Source organism: Cygnus olor, chromosome 4 (genome assembly GCF_009769625.2).
Source record: "Cygnus olor isolate bCygOlo1 chromosome 4, bCygOlo1.pri.v2, whole genome shotgun sequence".
Lineage (NCBI taxonomy): Eukaryota > Metazoa > Chordata > Aves > Anseriformes > Anatidae > Cygnus > Cygnus olor.
Window position 1 is genome coordinate 30,394,545 of NC_049172.1, and position 15,273 is coordinate 30,409,817.

A 15,273-nucleotide genomic window follows, 5' to 3' on the forward strand; every position below is an offset into this window, starting at 1 on the left:
ATAAGAAAAAATAACCCTTCCTCGTGAATTGTATCTTAAGAGCTCACCTGCCTATGAAGATGATACATTTTTCATCACATTTATGAAATTTTCATAATATTACTTTGCCAGGTCAGAACACTGCCTGAGAAACTGCCTGTAGGGCTTTAAATACACCTAACTTGCATGCAAGCCATTAGTGGAGGCAGGACAGCACTGATAATTATATTGCAGATACATTTGGAGGCAGCCTAAAAGCCTGCTAAGGCACCTGTGAGAGTGCCTTAGGAGAGGAATGGGGAACCTGTGATGCTGACTGAGAGCTGATGCAGAGCTCCCTGTGGCGCTTACAGGGACAAAATAAGCACCCGCTTAAGGCAATAAGTTAGTGTTAGCCCTCCGACTGCTCTGCTTTCCTGAAGCTGTGGAAAGTTATGAAGGCAGAAAGCCCTGGATTTGTGAGTGCTTGAATTTTGATGGATAAGCTTCTTGTCCATGGAAACCATAAAAGCAATTACTTTGGAGAAGAAAAAAAAAGGAAAAGCTGTCAGGATAGAGTTCTGCTGTAGGAAAAACTATACCAAGATTGTAGGAAGGGAAATAGAAAGGAGACAAAGAATGAAAACATTTTATTTGAATGTGAGAGCTGGCACCATCTTCTCCTCACCTCAAACATGGCCTAAAAATAGCCTTTCCTGATTCTTCAGTAGTGGTTTCAGCCTTACTGTCCACAACCATGTAGCTAATCAGTATTGCTACTGACCTAAATGCTAAAAATGAAAGAATTTATAAAGTAGCTTTTATATCGAGTGTATGAGGCCTGTGAAGCAGAGTCTGTGACCCTGCCTCCCAGGCTCACACTTAGAAGGCTGCCAACAACTTGCTATTTTTCTGTCAGCTAGTTCCCAGGGTGTGGCCCACCCCTAATATAGGGCCCAGCTTTTGGATCTAAGCTCTAGGGACTGATGTAGCTCTTTTAGGCACGCATAAGGAAGAGAAAACTTAGCTTTGCAAGATCCCAAGACTATGTTTAGATACTGAATGACTGCTGTCGTCTGACAACACATTCGTTGGCTGTGAGTGATGACTGAGAAGACAGATCTGGAAATACTCATTTACTCACGGAAACACAGAACGTCCTTCTAAAAAAGGTATTCTGCTGTGGTGGTGACATTTTAAACCTTTGTTGTACTCAGTAGTGGCAACAACGACAAGTGTCACAAACCTTAACACACTAAAGGCAATTTACAAACTTAACGTAGTGATTCACAATAGATATAGCAGTTGGATAAATGCTTCTGTTCTTTACTCTTCGTGTGTGTGCAGTAAAGTTGTTGTTAAATAGTCACTGAACAGCCACCAGAAGAGATGTTCTGGATCTGTAATAGGGTTGTTATTCTATTCTGATTAATTTCATTTGTATATCCTATGGTAATTCAGCAACTTACATTAATTTCCTTTCCTATGAGAGCAGGGAAATTTTCAATCACATGCATTTTTCAAACATCTACAAACCCTATTTGTTGCTTGACAGCACAGATAAGAATTTCAGCTGATTTAAAAAAAATAAACTTCAGACAAGCCATTGTAGATTAAAAATAACATACTGAAAGTTGTAGTTGACATTGAGTGTACAAATTACCATAATAAATTACTATTATTTCTATTAGAAAAGCTTAGTAAGAAGGACTATTCCACGAGTTCTCTTAATTCAGCTCTTTTACTGATAACAGAAGGTGGAGACTCAGAAATCAAAATATTTCTCTGAAAAATGGATTAACATCTTTGATCATCTTTGATTATCTTGATATCTATTATCGGCTGAATTTGGGTGTCAGAAGCCAGGCTGTAAAGCCAACATGAATTCAGCTAAAAAGGATGAGAAATTTCTTATGAACATTGCAACACTTTTGTAATTGTCTCTTCAGTAACTTGTGCAAAGTCATCATAGTTGCTTTACATAATATCACAGAGGGCCTAGTCTGAAAACTATATGCAATTAGAGCAGCATGAATTGAATTGCATTCTTTATTTGCCAAGCTACTAAGGTGGAATGAGAATCATCTTGTCATAAAAAAGAAACTGGGGGTAAAAACACTTATCTAACAAATAGCAGTTATTAAAAAAGTGAAGTATTGGCTTCTGTGGCAACACTTTCAGAGCTATTTCTTCATGGAATTGAAACTTGTGGGCTGAACTGAGGAAAATTTCTGAATGTCTCTAATAGTTAAAAATACTGGTCTTAATATATACAAAAATGCCATGATGTTGAAGAGAATATTAAGCTTAAGGAAAAGGAAACATGTTCATTCACATCCCTCCTAAGGAAGCTGTGCTATAATTGCAAGTCATTACAAGAGTTGAGCCGAAAATAGTACTGACAATTGAAATGTCCACCAGCATCACTTCTTCCCTTGAGCATGCAAAGGCTCTGAATGCCACATAAAGCAGGGCACTGAAAATGTAAACTTTAACCATGGGATTTTGTGAGCTTTCATCTATTCTTGTTTTGTTCTTGGCAAAACTTTAAAGAATTGGAAAGCTCATATCCACATTTAAATGTGGATTAATAGGAAAAATGTGCAAGGACTTTGATAGTATAATTAAATAAATTAACATGCATCTTATCAGTGAAATACTGTTTGTGCACATTTTGTAGTGGAGAAGGTACAGTGATTTCTTGCTGGTGCTTTAATTTTTTCCAATAGCCAGTATGAAGTCCTGTTTGAGAAGGGTCAAATACTTGCTAAAGCTTTGTACTCATGTATGCACACATGGATCACCATGCATTGCACTGTTGATTAATCATATAGAATGCATAGATAAGTTCAGCTTTAATGCAATATGTGATGTGATTATAGGAATGTAATATTTGCACAGATCATCCTTTCCTGAAGCAATAAAAATATATGCCTCTGAGGGTTCTCAAATATTGCTCAAAGCTTATTTGATGCATTCTTACAGTTGACTTGGAAACAAACTGTATGTCATAAAATTCACCAAATCTACTCTCTTCGTTCACTTAAATATCACTGAGTGATACTCCTTTGGTACCAAGAATCCTGAAGTTTCAAGTACACTTCAGAACAGAATTTCTTCCTGATGTGGGCTTTCATGCCTTGGAAAATATGGATGCTTCCACTGAAAGTGGGACAAGAGCGTTATGGGAGTTATCTGTGAGCCGGTACTCTTGACCTTATCTCCAATGTATCTGTAAGCAAGACAGAGAATACTGACATTAGGAATACCCTGTTTATGTGGAAATTTGTTTCCCAAGTGGAAAAGCAAAGAGGAGCACTCTTGAAAAGGCAGGAAACAGTTCATTGCTGAGAAGTAATCTGAAAAAAGAATTTAAGATCTAAACTTGAACTAATGTCCTCTGTTGCTTGCTAAAAGTTAGAGGACTATAAAGGATTTTGTATTTCATTAAAAGAACTATCTTGCCCAATGAAAACAATGAACTTCCAAAATGCTCACGTGGACTCAAAAACATGTTTCTACTGGGTAGTATCACAGAAGAAAAAGGTCCCCAAGCAGAAATCATACATTTATAAAAGTATTTTTCTATGAAAGACTCATTTAAGAGCAGTAGTAACTGTAAAACCCTTTTAATTACAGATATACCTCACTAATAAGACAGTTACCTTAAAAGTCAGAAACAATGAGCAGCTGCTATTAGTTTCTCAAGTGTATTTTAAAAGCAGGGAGTGTTAAAAGAGAAGTCTCTTTAAAATTGTATCTAAAAATATTTTCATTATATATTGTAGCAAAAAAGATTTGGTTTTTAATTTGGAAGGATTTCCCTGTTCATGCTAAAATGTTCAACTCTGACCATGGAAGCCACCTACAGAAGTAACTGCTTAAAAATCCTATCAATGTTAAAATATTTCAGCAAGAACAAATTTTGCATTTATTAGCTGTTTCAGAAAGTTATAAGATGGCTTTTCATATCAAGTCAATTGAACAGGAAAACAAGTAACTCACAAGCCTCAGCTTGCCTCCTTTTCTGTTGTAAAGATTAGACAGTAGCTTCTAAGTAGTAGAAAATACATAACTAGGCAATGCATTTCTTAGCTGTTTCAGGCCTTCTTGCACATTTCCATGACACAATGTCTGTAAGTACAATGGCATAATGCCCACTGGGGAAAAGATTGGAATGCTATTTGTTCCCAAAACCGCATTTCCTTGTAAGGGAACAAGCTTAACTTGGCAAACAGTTTCCAACCTTTCACTACATTCAGATAAAATCAAGGTTGTCTTTTTTATTATTGCTACTTTTTTCCTCTTAAGCAGAGGAGAAAAACATCTTTGGTTGGTAATGCTGAACATGAAATGGATTCTTCCTTTCACAGACCCTATAAAGTTCATTCATAATGGTTAACAAACAAACCATGTAAAGAGTTTGTAATTTATGACTTCAGTGCATCACAAACTATTTCTGTAAGCTAAATTGGTACAGTGGAAGAACTGCAGCTATAAGAAAGCATACAGTCTACTAACGGGTGTTACTCTATACACATATTTACAGGATAATAGAAATGATACTTAATTGCATAGTCTGACAAAATATTTTTGATTTGCTGCAGCTGACTAGTATTTCTTCCAGAACAGCAATTCTAGAAACAACCGACTTGCAGAAAAGGGCTGAAAAGTTGTATACTGCATTGATTGATATTGCCTCTGAATTTAGACCCAAAGTAACTGTTCAAACGTTTAACAAATGTTTGACATCATACTCCTTGAGAGCTATTCCCAAGGCCTAGATTCAGTCATAACATAGCATGAAACATTGTCTTGTTTCTTTGGAGGTTAAGAGCTTTGGTAATTTCAACAAAATAATTTAACTAGACTTTTTTTTAAACACCACCCCCAAGTCCCTTTTCATGAAGTGCTCCTCTTTTCATGGAAAAGGGAATATTTCAGGATAAGATCCCAGTGAGGAGGAAAGAAAAATGATGGAAAATGCTTTGTATTGTTAGAGAACCAGTAGGTCAAATAACTGGAACGAGGGAAAGATTAACCCAAAAGGGAGCAGCGTTAAGGAGCAGAAAAAAGACCCATGAAAAAATATGAGACTGGAAAGCTAAAAAATGTGTTTGGGAAATAAAACTGAAGGGGAGAAAAGGCTCCCAACAGAATTGAGCTGAGCAATGAAAAGCTGAAGTCTCAGCTGCCAGAAACATGGATGATGCTCCTGTGGAGCAGGAAAACAAGCCATTGGGCTCATACCCAGCCTCCTGGCTCAGGTCTTACTCCTCCTGTAAACCCTTTCTGCCCATTTCATAGGCCTACACTTTCTTTAGACTATGTAAGCTAAAGACTCTCCATTTTTACCTATTAAGAAGGCAATTAACATAAAACTCATGAAATAAGAATCACCCAGACACAAGATTTGATATTTCATGGATTCACCTGTCTTCAATGATGAAAGCTGAGCCTGAACACTTTTCTGCATATACTTGAGCAGTATAGTAGTGCAGTAGGCTGCAGGAATCTGTGTTCCAAGTCTGAAGTGAGTACATACAGATTTAAAAGCTCTGTGGAACTGAGTTCGGATTATCTTTCAGTGCTTTTTCAATATCTGCCTCTACGCTAATGCACAAATTCCATCCTCATGAAGCAAGCAAAGTCTTCAAACATTTCAAGGTCTGCAAACAGTCACTCCTGTACCTTGCATGTCCTTAGTTTACAGCTGCACATACATAAAAATAGCCTCTGAGAAGTTTGCCTAATGAATCAGTTCAATGAAAGAATACTTTACAAAGGCCCATACAAAACCTATATTATCCATTTTTTCCTAATAAAGAAAAAACAAATCTTTAGGAAACATCTGGCTTCCCAGAATCTGTAGGAAGTCTATGGTTAACTCCCTCTTCAGTAGCTTAAGTAGTATTTGTTACCTTGAAATAGGAGCATTTTGATAAAGCACTAGAAATCATCTTGACCAGAAAACCTGCAGTGACGGATAAAAATTTCTGGAAAAATGCTTGTGTTTACTCAGTGTGCCTAAGTCTGCTGCAGTGGGGAAAATAGGGTGCTATGCAAATGTGATGATACTGAACAGTGTGAGCTGATACTGAATGTGAAACGGACTTCAACCAGGCAAGTAGCACAAGTCACCACATCTGTTTACAGCTTAGTCTGTCAAGAGATAACATTTGAACTCAGTCCTACTCAGTTATATATAATTTACACAAAATTAAGGTATATGATAGGGAGGAAATAGGGTGGGGATGGAAGAGAATTTCGTATTTCCATCCAGAAAGCAGTAGCAGCAAATAACCCACTTTAAATTTGTATTTCATGAGCTTGAGAAAACACGGGCTTTTTTTGGTTAGGCCGCTGAACCATGGAAGAAGTCCCCAGAGGCATTTACCACATAGACGCCCACCTACATCTGTCAAATGTGGGACAGACTACAGACAGAACTCAGTTTTAAGATGTTTGCTGCCACCTAGTGTCTTTATTTTTGCTTCCCATCTGTAAAAATGACCATTTTAGCTGACGAATTGCTTTAGAAGATAAACTAAGGACATACATGTACATTATTCTGCAGCAGACTCTGCAGAGCAAGATTAACTAAATGATGCTTTAAATAAATTCAGGAGCTTACTTGTTGTCACAGCAGGTCCTTTGAAAGTGGTAACTGCAGGACCCTAATGTTGAGTTTTGGTTTATTTCAGTGCGCTAAGAAATACCATTTAGTGTGGACTGGAGAGGGATGTTAGAATGCAGGTTTTTTTTTTGTTATTTTAAACAGAGCTATTGGAAAAAAAATTGTTATTTGGGAGCATCCCAAGATTTGGGGGACATGGAAATAGCAAACACCAAATATACTGCCTACTGGTTAAACTAAAATGAGGCTGTCTTGTCAAAACATTTTAAAATTTTAAGTTCACCTACTGTGATTAGTTTTGTTCATAAAACTTGAGGTACGTCCCTCACATTTTGCTCTGCAGTGTACTGTCTCTGCTTGTTGACTGACTACAAGCCATCCAGTCACACCAAAACTTTTGGAGATGGAAAATGCCTGTTCAGTATTTGGCAGCTATCAAGTTCTTTTTGAACATGCATCAACATCTACTTTTGGAAAGTAAGAACGGACCACTATATGGAAGAGAACCCCTTTTAAATCTAGAATAATTTTTGACTCAGGTCCCTAGCTAAAAAGATACAGTGGAGATGCTTAGCGAAACATTAAATAAAAAAATATTTGTTAGGTAAGATAGCTAGCCTAATTTTTAGAAGCATTTGTCTATCTTTGCACAAGAGTCCAGTGAATATATTTTTTCAGTTACTGTGATAGTAACAGCTTTCCTGCTACAGTACAAGACCAGACTACATCCATAAGTTTTAATTCCCGTTATAAAAACTGGAATTATAAATCTTAAACCCTTCCAGACTCAAGTTTTGTATAAAATGTTCTTGCTATTGGCAACTAATCTGAAGACTATAAATGTAACAATACACTTCATCTCAACAGTGTAAAACTAAAATATTTGGACTAAGAATTTTTCTGCAAAGTATTTTTGGTATCCAATAAAATGATTGATAATTTGGTATTACTATGTTAGAAGAGTCACTAAAGTAACCTTAGTTTAAATTTGATGATTATGAAGTGAGCACAACAATCTGTCAGTACAATGGTGCCCAGGTATGTATGTGATTACCATAACAATTCAGAACCGATCCTTCAACATGCATCCTGGGACAAAGTATTTGACAAGGATGCTTGCAGCAGGAAAATGAGAGTGCCTGCGGAATTTACCTATACAATATGCTACTAACAGAATAAGCATACCCTTTATATTGCTATTCAAGCTCAAAGATTTGAAGAAAATCTGCATTTGGGGAACAGTCTTTCCTACTAAAACCTTTTCAGCTTTTATTTGTGACTCACCAGCCATGTTGAGCCAGGGCTTGGTCTGCAACATAATTGAAACTGTCCTTGAAAGTCTGGATCAGAGCAGACTTTATTTTAAGTTGACCAGGAACCTTACTGCTTCGCAGATTTGGTACAGGCAGAGCCACATGAATGGTACTTTAAAACTGTAGCCAGAGAGCATTCTCCTGTAAACACCCATCAGCTCTGTCAAAATCACACATCTCCATATAAAGAATCTTAACAACTCAGCCCTGATGCAAGCTCCCAGCACCCAGGTGAGGCCACTTAACAGAAGATGTTTTGCAGACTGGGGGATAACCCAGGTGCTAACCCAAATTAGAGGTCAGACTATGCATTTTTTTTTTCTTCTTGATTTATAAGTTTTGGGCCTGCCTAGCATAATTACTTGCTAAATATAGTCCATTACAAATCTCAAGCATCTGCTCCTAATCAGCTGTGAACACCAACATGCCCCTTTATGTTAGGCTCTCTTTAGGGTATTTAAGTCTGCTGAAAAAATGTGCCTTGAAAGCACAGCTACTTCTTAGGATAAGAATCACTCAAATGCTGGGGAAAAGAGTCTTAGTCCCCAAACCTATCAGTACTGGTCTGGTGACCAATAGTGATACTCAACTTCATATTTTTGCTTTCAATTTCTGGTACAATTGCAGAGAGGAAAGTAATTTTTAAATCTTTCCCTGCAAGACTTTTACTTGACCCCTATTATTTGGTCATAATATTACAAAATACTATTGCAAATACAAAATGCAGAGGAAGATTGAAGATTGTAGTCTCAAAATGCAAAGCATTTAATAGCCTCCCTTATCCTTTACCGCTCCCATGAGCATACATACTCATTTTCATCTCTGACCTCCTTTCTTCTAGTTATGTCCTTGTGCATACTTCTTTCTCTGCCACCCCCTCTTTTCCTGTTTCTTATTTGACTCACCTCACACAGCAGAAAGCTGCATATTTGATCTGCACGTGGCTGTATTAACCCGAAGTTCATTGGTTTTGTGCTGGCCAGACACTTCGCATCTGGAAGAAAATGAAAAAAAGTGGGAGGGATATCATTACATCATTATATATAACATTTAGGCCACCTGGCAATTTCTCAGAAGATGTCATCTTGACTGAAAAATACATAGAATGCATAGCTGATTCACCCTGTTAAACTTAATTTATTGGAATATACTTTTTTTTTTTTTTTTTTTGTGATCAGCTCTTACTTAACCTGCTCAGGTGTCTGTTTTGAGCTGCTCTGGAAGTACAGATTCTCCCACTTGTTTTTAGGAAAGCACCTGTGCTGGAATTTAATAAATCTCTGCACTAGAAATATATAAGCATATAACTAACAGGATACAAGCTTGCACTCTGCCTTGCTAACTCATCCTTAATCAGGATTTTTCATTAAAATAACCTGCAACCTCAAGTTTAGGAAAAAACTACTCTGAACATCATCCTTGAACTACAGTGTGTATACCACTGTTAGTACTTTTGGTAGAAGAGCATTTTAACCTCTTTTGGAATGCATCACTTGCATGACAATAAGTCACCTCAGCTTTCTTTATGGTGGAAAGTATTTCAAGCATTAAAAGAGATGCCCTGGAAAAGAAAATCCATTGCAAGCTGGTGGGTGGCAGTGCTGGTCGTGGCCCTGAAGGAAAGGCATATGCTCCAGGTCATTGAGACAAACCACATGCACTAGGCAGAGAACAGCTGCCATATTTTGTGGCTGCAGTGCAGGTGGATTCAGGCCTGGTGTTCTGCAGCTTCTAGAGCAGGTATCTAATGAGAAGGAAGTTGTCATAGAATCAGCTAGGTTGGAAAAGACCACCCTCTCTGTGAAGAAATTCTTACTAATACCCAATCTAAACCTTACTCGGTGCAACTTGAGACCATTTCCTCCTTTCCTATCAGCTGCCACCTGAGGAAAAAGACTGACACCCTCCTCAGGAAGTTGATGTGGCCTCCCATCAGCCCTCTTCTCCACATGAAACCACCTCAGTTCCCTCAGTCTCTTCTCACATCGTGTTCTCTAGTCCCTTCACCAGCTTTGTTGCTCTTCTCTGCACACATTGGAGCAACTCGATATCCTCCTGGAAGTGAGGGGCACAAAACCGAACACAGTATTTCTGAGGGTAGTTACTGTGGCTGGATCACAGTGACTGCAACACCAGACAGAGGTAGATAGATAGAGCTGCTGCATTTTCTTTATGCTTTGGAAACCAACGTCGAGTTTGATCTGAAGTATCATGAAGAATTCAGTCTTGTTACAAGATATAAAATGGTGTCTTGTATCTTCTGGATTCCTGGTAATGGCAGCCACAGCACGTTCTCTGAGCACTGGAGGGCACTGCAGCACTGAGAAAGAAACGTGCTTCCGAAGGACTTTCCAGAAAATAATGAATGTTTGCAGATACAAGGAGGGGCTAGGGGGTCAGAAAGCAGCAGAGTACTTGATCATTCCTTACCGTGTTGCTCAGTCCCCCTTCAGCTGGAAGGGTTACAGCTTTACACAGCCCTCTGAAGGTCTCAGCAAACCTCTATATAAGCAGGCTGTGTAGCTGCAGATCTGTGCTGTTTCCCTATCAAGTACACACACTTTCTTTGAATAAGCAAATAGTGTAATACATTATAAAAAATATCTATGTTTGAGATTTTAATGAACAATAGGCAGCTAATTATGACCACGTGAAATACTGCATCCAGGTGGGCTGGGGAACAGGCCTCAGTTTTCTACAATTATTCAGTCTGTCCACAATAAAGACCTTGATAAGGTCATTCTTTATTTAGCTCAGTAATATTTTCCTGAAAGAATCTGGTACCACACTACTTTTTTTTTTCTCCCTCCTCCAGCCAAGTCTTTTAGCTCTTTATGAGCAGCCACATCTCTCCACAGAGAAGGGAAGGAGAGAATCTCATTAGGGGTGATAGCTCTTCCCTGCTTAAGAAACCAGCATAGAAACAGAAACCAAGAAAAGCTTATCTGTAGTGAAAACGGGATGTTTTTAAGGGGATATTTACGATGATTAAGAGAAATCTTCACTGTGAATCTCAGAAGCGAATCAGAGATGGTGTGGTAGGTGTGATGGCATTCTACCTTTGCAGTCAGAACATATATCAAGAATATAGCTCTCTTGTTTTTACTCCCACTCACAGCATTTACACTTCTTTGCAACTCCAGTCTTCAATTATCTTCCACTCAGATGTTAATATATTGCTATTCTGTCACTTTCCATGTTATTGCTCTAAGTCTTGTTACATCTTATTCCCCTTGCATTACAGCTCTGTCCTTCATCCTCCATTTTGCTGGATTCCACTCTCCCTTACCCCTCAAATCCTTTTGCTTGCTAGAGTCTCACCATCACCTACCATTTCTAATCCTCCAGCTACATCAAGTCATTACTTTTGATCTCATCCTTGTGCCCTCCCCCATCCCCTTTTTTATCCCCCTAAAGTCAGAGGCATCTTCCTTTGTTTAGGAGTTGCCTGTCTGCAGTCCTCCCCTAATAACTCTGCTTAGGTCTCTCATCAGTTATTAGGTAAGGGGTGGCTGACAGCAAGAGAAGTAAACATTCAGAGGTGCTTGGAACTGTGGTGCAAAACAGGTTGCAGTGCTAATGGGAGGAACAGGCAGATAGACCTCCTAGGGTTTCTGTGAAATTGCTTCCAAATAACCATTTCATCCAAGGTAACAGGATCACATTTTAGCTTCCAGGTTGCAACAACCTCAGACCATACACACCCCTGAATCTTAGGTCTGTCTCTGGGTGGCAAGCAGTGATTTTACTGAGCAGAAAAAGCTTTGCCACCTTGTGAGAAAAAGGGATGGCAAGTACAATTACTTACAGCAGTCAGTGTTAGCTCCTGGAGCGAGGTATCAGGAAATAAATGCAGTTGTCTTACAAACCTATGATCTTCAGTTCCATTCACACTGGGCTGCGTACCAAGTTAAGAAAGCAGTTACATGTGCTTTAAACTTGTGGCGAAGACCAAACCAAACTCTTACTGTGGCTGTAAATCACATTCTGTGCAACGTTTCAGCAATATATGCTACTTAGAACTGAATACAAAAAAAGGTTATTTTGATTCAGCAATATTTATATCAATATGAAATAAAATTTCATATTCAAAGCTGCATGAAATTATTTATCAGGATAAATAATCTTTCAAAATACCAGAATGAATTCTCTATTTGAACCTTATCTGAAAGGGATTTAGTTTCTCTGGTTCATCCACTTGCTTACTTTTATTTCAGAGTTAGGTATCTTTCCTGCCAATGAAAAAAATGTACTCAAGCTTATAAAATCTAAATAAAAACAGATTTCATGCTATCTACTAATGTCTGAGCTAATCAGTGATAGAAGGGGAGAATAGGAAAAAAGCCAGAGCTATTTTGTGCTTGGAATCACAAACTCTGTCTTGTGATAACATTATGCTGGAACCATTTATTCATTGCCCAATCAAACTTGCTTAGACTAAAAAGGTCAGCTAAAGATGCAGAAGAAAGATTTCCTTGTACTGAAGTGAAGAGATGTAGCAGCTGGAAAATGTAAAGTTCTGCTCAAATAAAATAGTCTTCAAGAAGATGGCAAGTCTGTATAGATCACTAGAAATTGAAGAATTTGTTTTGACATCATTTTGGTATAAAAATAAGCTTTTCATGCTCTTTTTTGATTATGCAGGGACCAAAGACCACCTATGACATCCTTCTTCACAATAGGGTGAATAACACTGCAAGGCATGGAAAGAGCAAGAGACAATATCCTTCAGAGTCAGTAGTGCTCCTCACATGTAAGGATGACAGTAGGGAGAAGACATGCATTGCTTCCACCCATGAAATATGTTGCATTAAATGCAATTTGACAGTGCAAGTTTTCCCTTCAGAGCAAGGCAACTGTATGGACTAGAGACCAAGCTATGGACTGTTTTTGGAGGTGCTTGCTCAATTTTTATGACATGGACTTGTTTCCTGCCTAGGAGAATAATGTCATTTCTATGTGCTATAATGCAGTTCTCTGTATGCCAGATATCTAAGGTAGCATCAAATTATCTTCTTCTGTGTGCTGGTTAGTACAAGCATTCAAAGATGGTCTCCTGTTTCCTTGAGGGGTCAGGTTATTCAATCAATTCAATTTGACTATTTTATCTGGTTCTGGAGCTGTCTTAATTGCTACTAAACGGAGCATTTTTAATTCACTTTATGGGTCTTTGATGGATCAGAAACAATTTTCTAGTTCAAAACAGTGTCCATGTACGTAAAATATTTGTAATTGTCTCCAACTTACAGTGTTAATGCTGCAGATAGCATAACAAGCTGATCTGATTATGCCCAGCGTTATTCAGCAAGGGAAATGCATTCACTCAATGTTGCTAGGCTACCAGCCTTATTTACAGATAGTCAGAAGCTTTCAGGGCAGAGAGCTCTGAAAAGCTTCAAGAGCAGATGTAGGAAGGGGAAATCATAAATGCCAGTGATGATGCACTAGAATTAATTTTGTTATACTTTGGGATCCCAGTGAGAGAGTGGTTAAGCATCAGACACCTCAACACTCAACTAACCTATCACACCACAAGCAATTCAGAGTTTAAGCAGAGAGCAAAGTAGATAGGAACCACTAGAATTGCACAGGAGTTAACCCTGTCAACAAATTGATTTCATTTTTTAATTTTGGAAGTTAGCAGTTGAAAGATACGTATGAAGTTGAAAGATACATATGAAGAAGAATGTATATAAAAACAGTAAAGGGCATCTGCGGAAGATTCTGTTAAGATGAAAAAATCTGCTTTTAATGGATGTTTAGTTGGACTAGCTTAATGAAATTAAGCCATTTTGCTTGAATTTTGCTGTCATCATTTCATCTGAACACAGACCTTGGGCACTCTGGCATACCACTTGTTTAGATGTATGGCTACCCAGAAAAACAAGTCTTGCCTCCAAGGTTCATACAGCTTACTCTGAAGGATGGACCAGCACAGACAGTGCTACAATTACAAAGCAAACCTACCTGCAGCCCTTCACAGCCTGTCCCTGGGGTCCTTTGCCAGCTTTGTTTTTGCCAGGGTGCAGTAAGGGCCAGCTGCTTCCTAAGACACCAGGAAGCTGAGAGCCTTCACCCATGGCACTGTCCCCCACATCTACAGGTGGTAGGCAGCACCAGGAGTCATAACAGCACCCATCAGCCTCCTCAGACAAGCAGAGGGGTTGGACCACGCCCAGGGTCCAGCCAGGAATAACAAAAAATGGAAAAGAGGCAGAGCTATGGGACAATACCACCAGCCCTATAGCTTAGGGAAGGATGAGGGCCCAGGCCTGAGCTTAAATGGTGACCAAGGCCTACGGCAGAGGGTGTGTGGGTAGGAGCCGCAGGTGAGGCTGTTCAGGGCAATCAGGGCCTCTTGCAGAGCTCAGGGCCTCAAGGTATTTTATCCATTAAACAACCACATATGGGGGAGAACAAACAGACTCAAGTCAGGGCCTGGGTGATTGTATGTTGGAGATGTCATTTAAGTGCACAGCTGGAATCCAAAACAGCAAAGTTTCCCCATGCTCCTGGTTTAAGCATACCTAATGTGGTTTTTTAGTGATGAAGCAATTTGTGTAAACAGAAATCAGTCAGATCTCTGGAATACAACCCCATCAAATACAGGGCAGAAAATTGATCTTTGCCAGGATGGCTCTGATGGCTCAAGTCCTGCCCCGTGAGGAAGCAGATACCTGAATCTCCAAAACAAATCACTTCCACAAATGTGGCAGCTTCAGTTTTCAGATCTAACTGTTTTGGAAACACATTTCTCTTGCTGTTGTTACTGAAAGATATGTAAACTTACAAGTGTTCGCACATGAGCAGGCTTAATGAAAAAATCCTGCAGATACACAATAGGGGTTTTTTCCAGCTGAAGGAACAGCTGAGGAAATTTGCAGTGGGTGAAATGCTGCAGTCTGGGTGCTCACCGTGGCTGCACCATAAGCCTGATGACTAAAACTTGCTGAACATTGTGAGTCATATTAGGCTGTACCTCTGTACCCTGCTTGGCTGGGCCTGTTCATGTCAGTGTGATACAATGCTGGGGAGGCGAGTGGATCTCAGATGAGAAAAAACACATTAAAAAAAAAAAAAAAGAAAGAAAGAAAAAAGAGAGAGAGAGAAACAAGTAAAATGTGTTTACAGCTTGCTATGTTGGTTTGCAGCTGGCATGCACTAACATCCATCACTTAAATGTTTAAGGCTCTATTACTTAAGCAGATGAGTAGCAGTAGCTGCAGGCACAGAAGCAAATTTTACTCTATTAGCCCTCAAATACCACCTGGAGTAACTTCTCATCATCTCTGGAGTTCCTTTGTTTTAGCCTAGTATACCAAAGGACAGAGTCTGACTAATTCAGACACGCTGGGTGAGAGAAAA

General features: G+C 38.9%; 1 long non-coding RNA gene across 1 annotated transcript; it reads right to left on the reverse strand.

The window, feature by feature from the left end:
• Positions 1-2,630: 2,630 nt before the first annotated feature.
• LOC121070129 lies at positions 2,631-14,138 on the reverse strand. The gene is made up of 3 exons (XR_005819915.1): positions 13,876-14,138; positions 8,814-8,902; positions 2,631-3,190 (listed from the first exon to the last, which is right to left on the reverse strand). It is a non-coding gene; the product is annotated as an uncharacterized LOC121070129 (long non-coding RNA).
• Between the last annotated feature and the right edge of the window lie 1,135 nt (positions 14,139-15,273).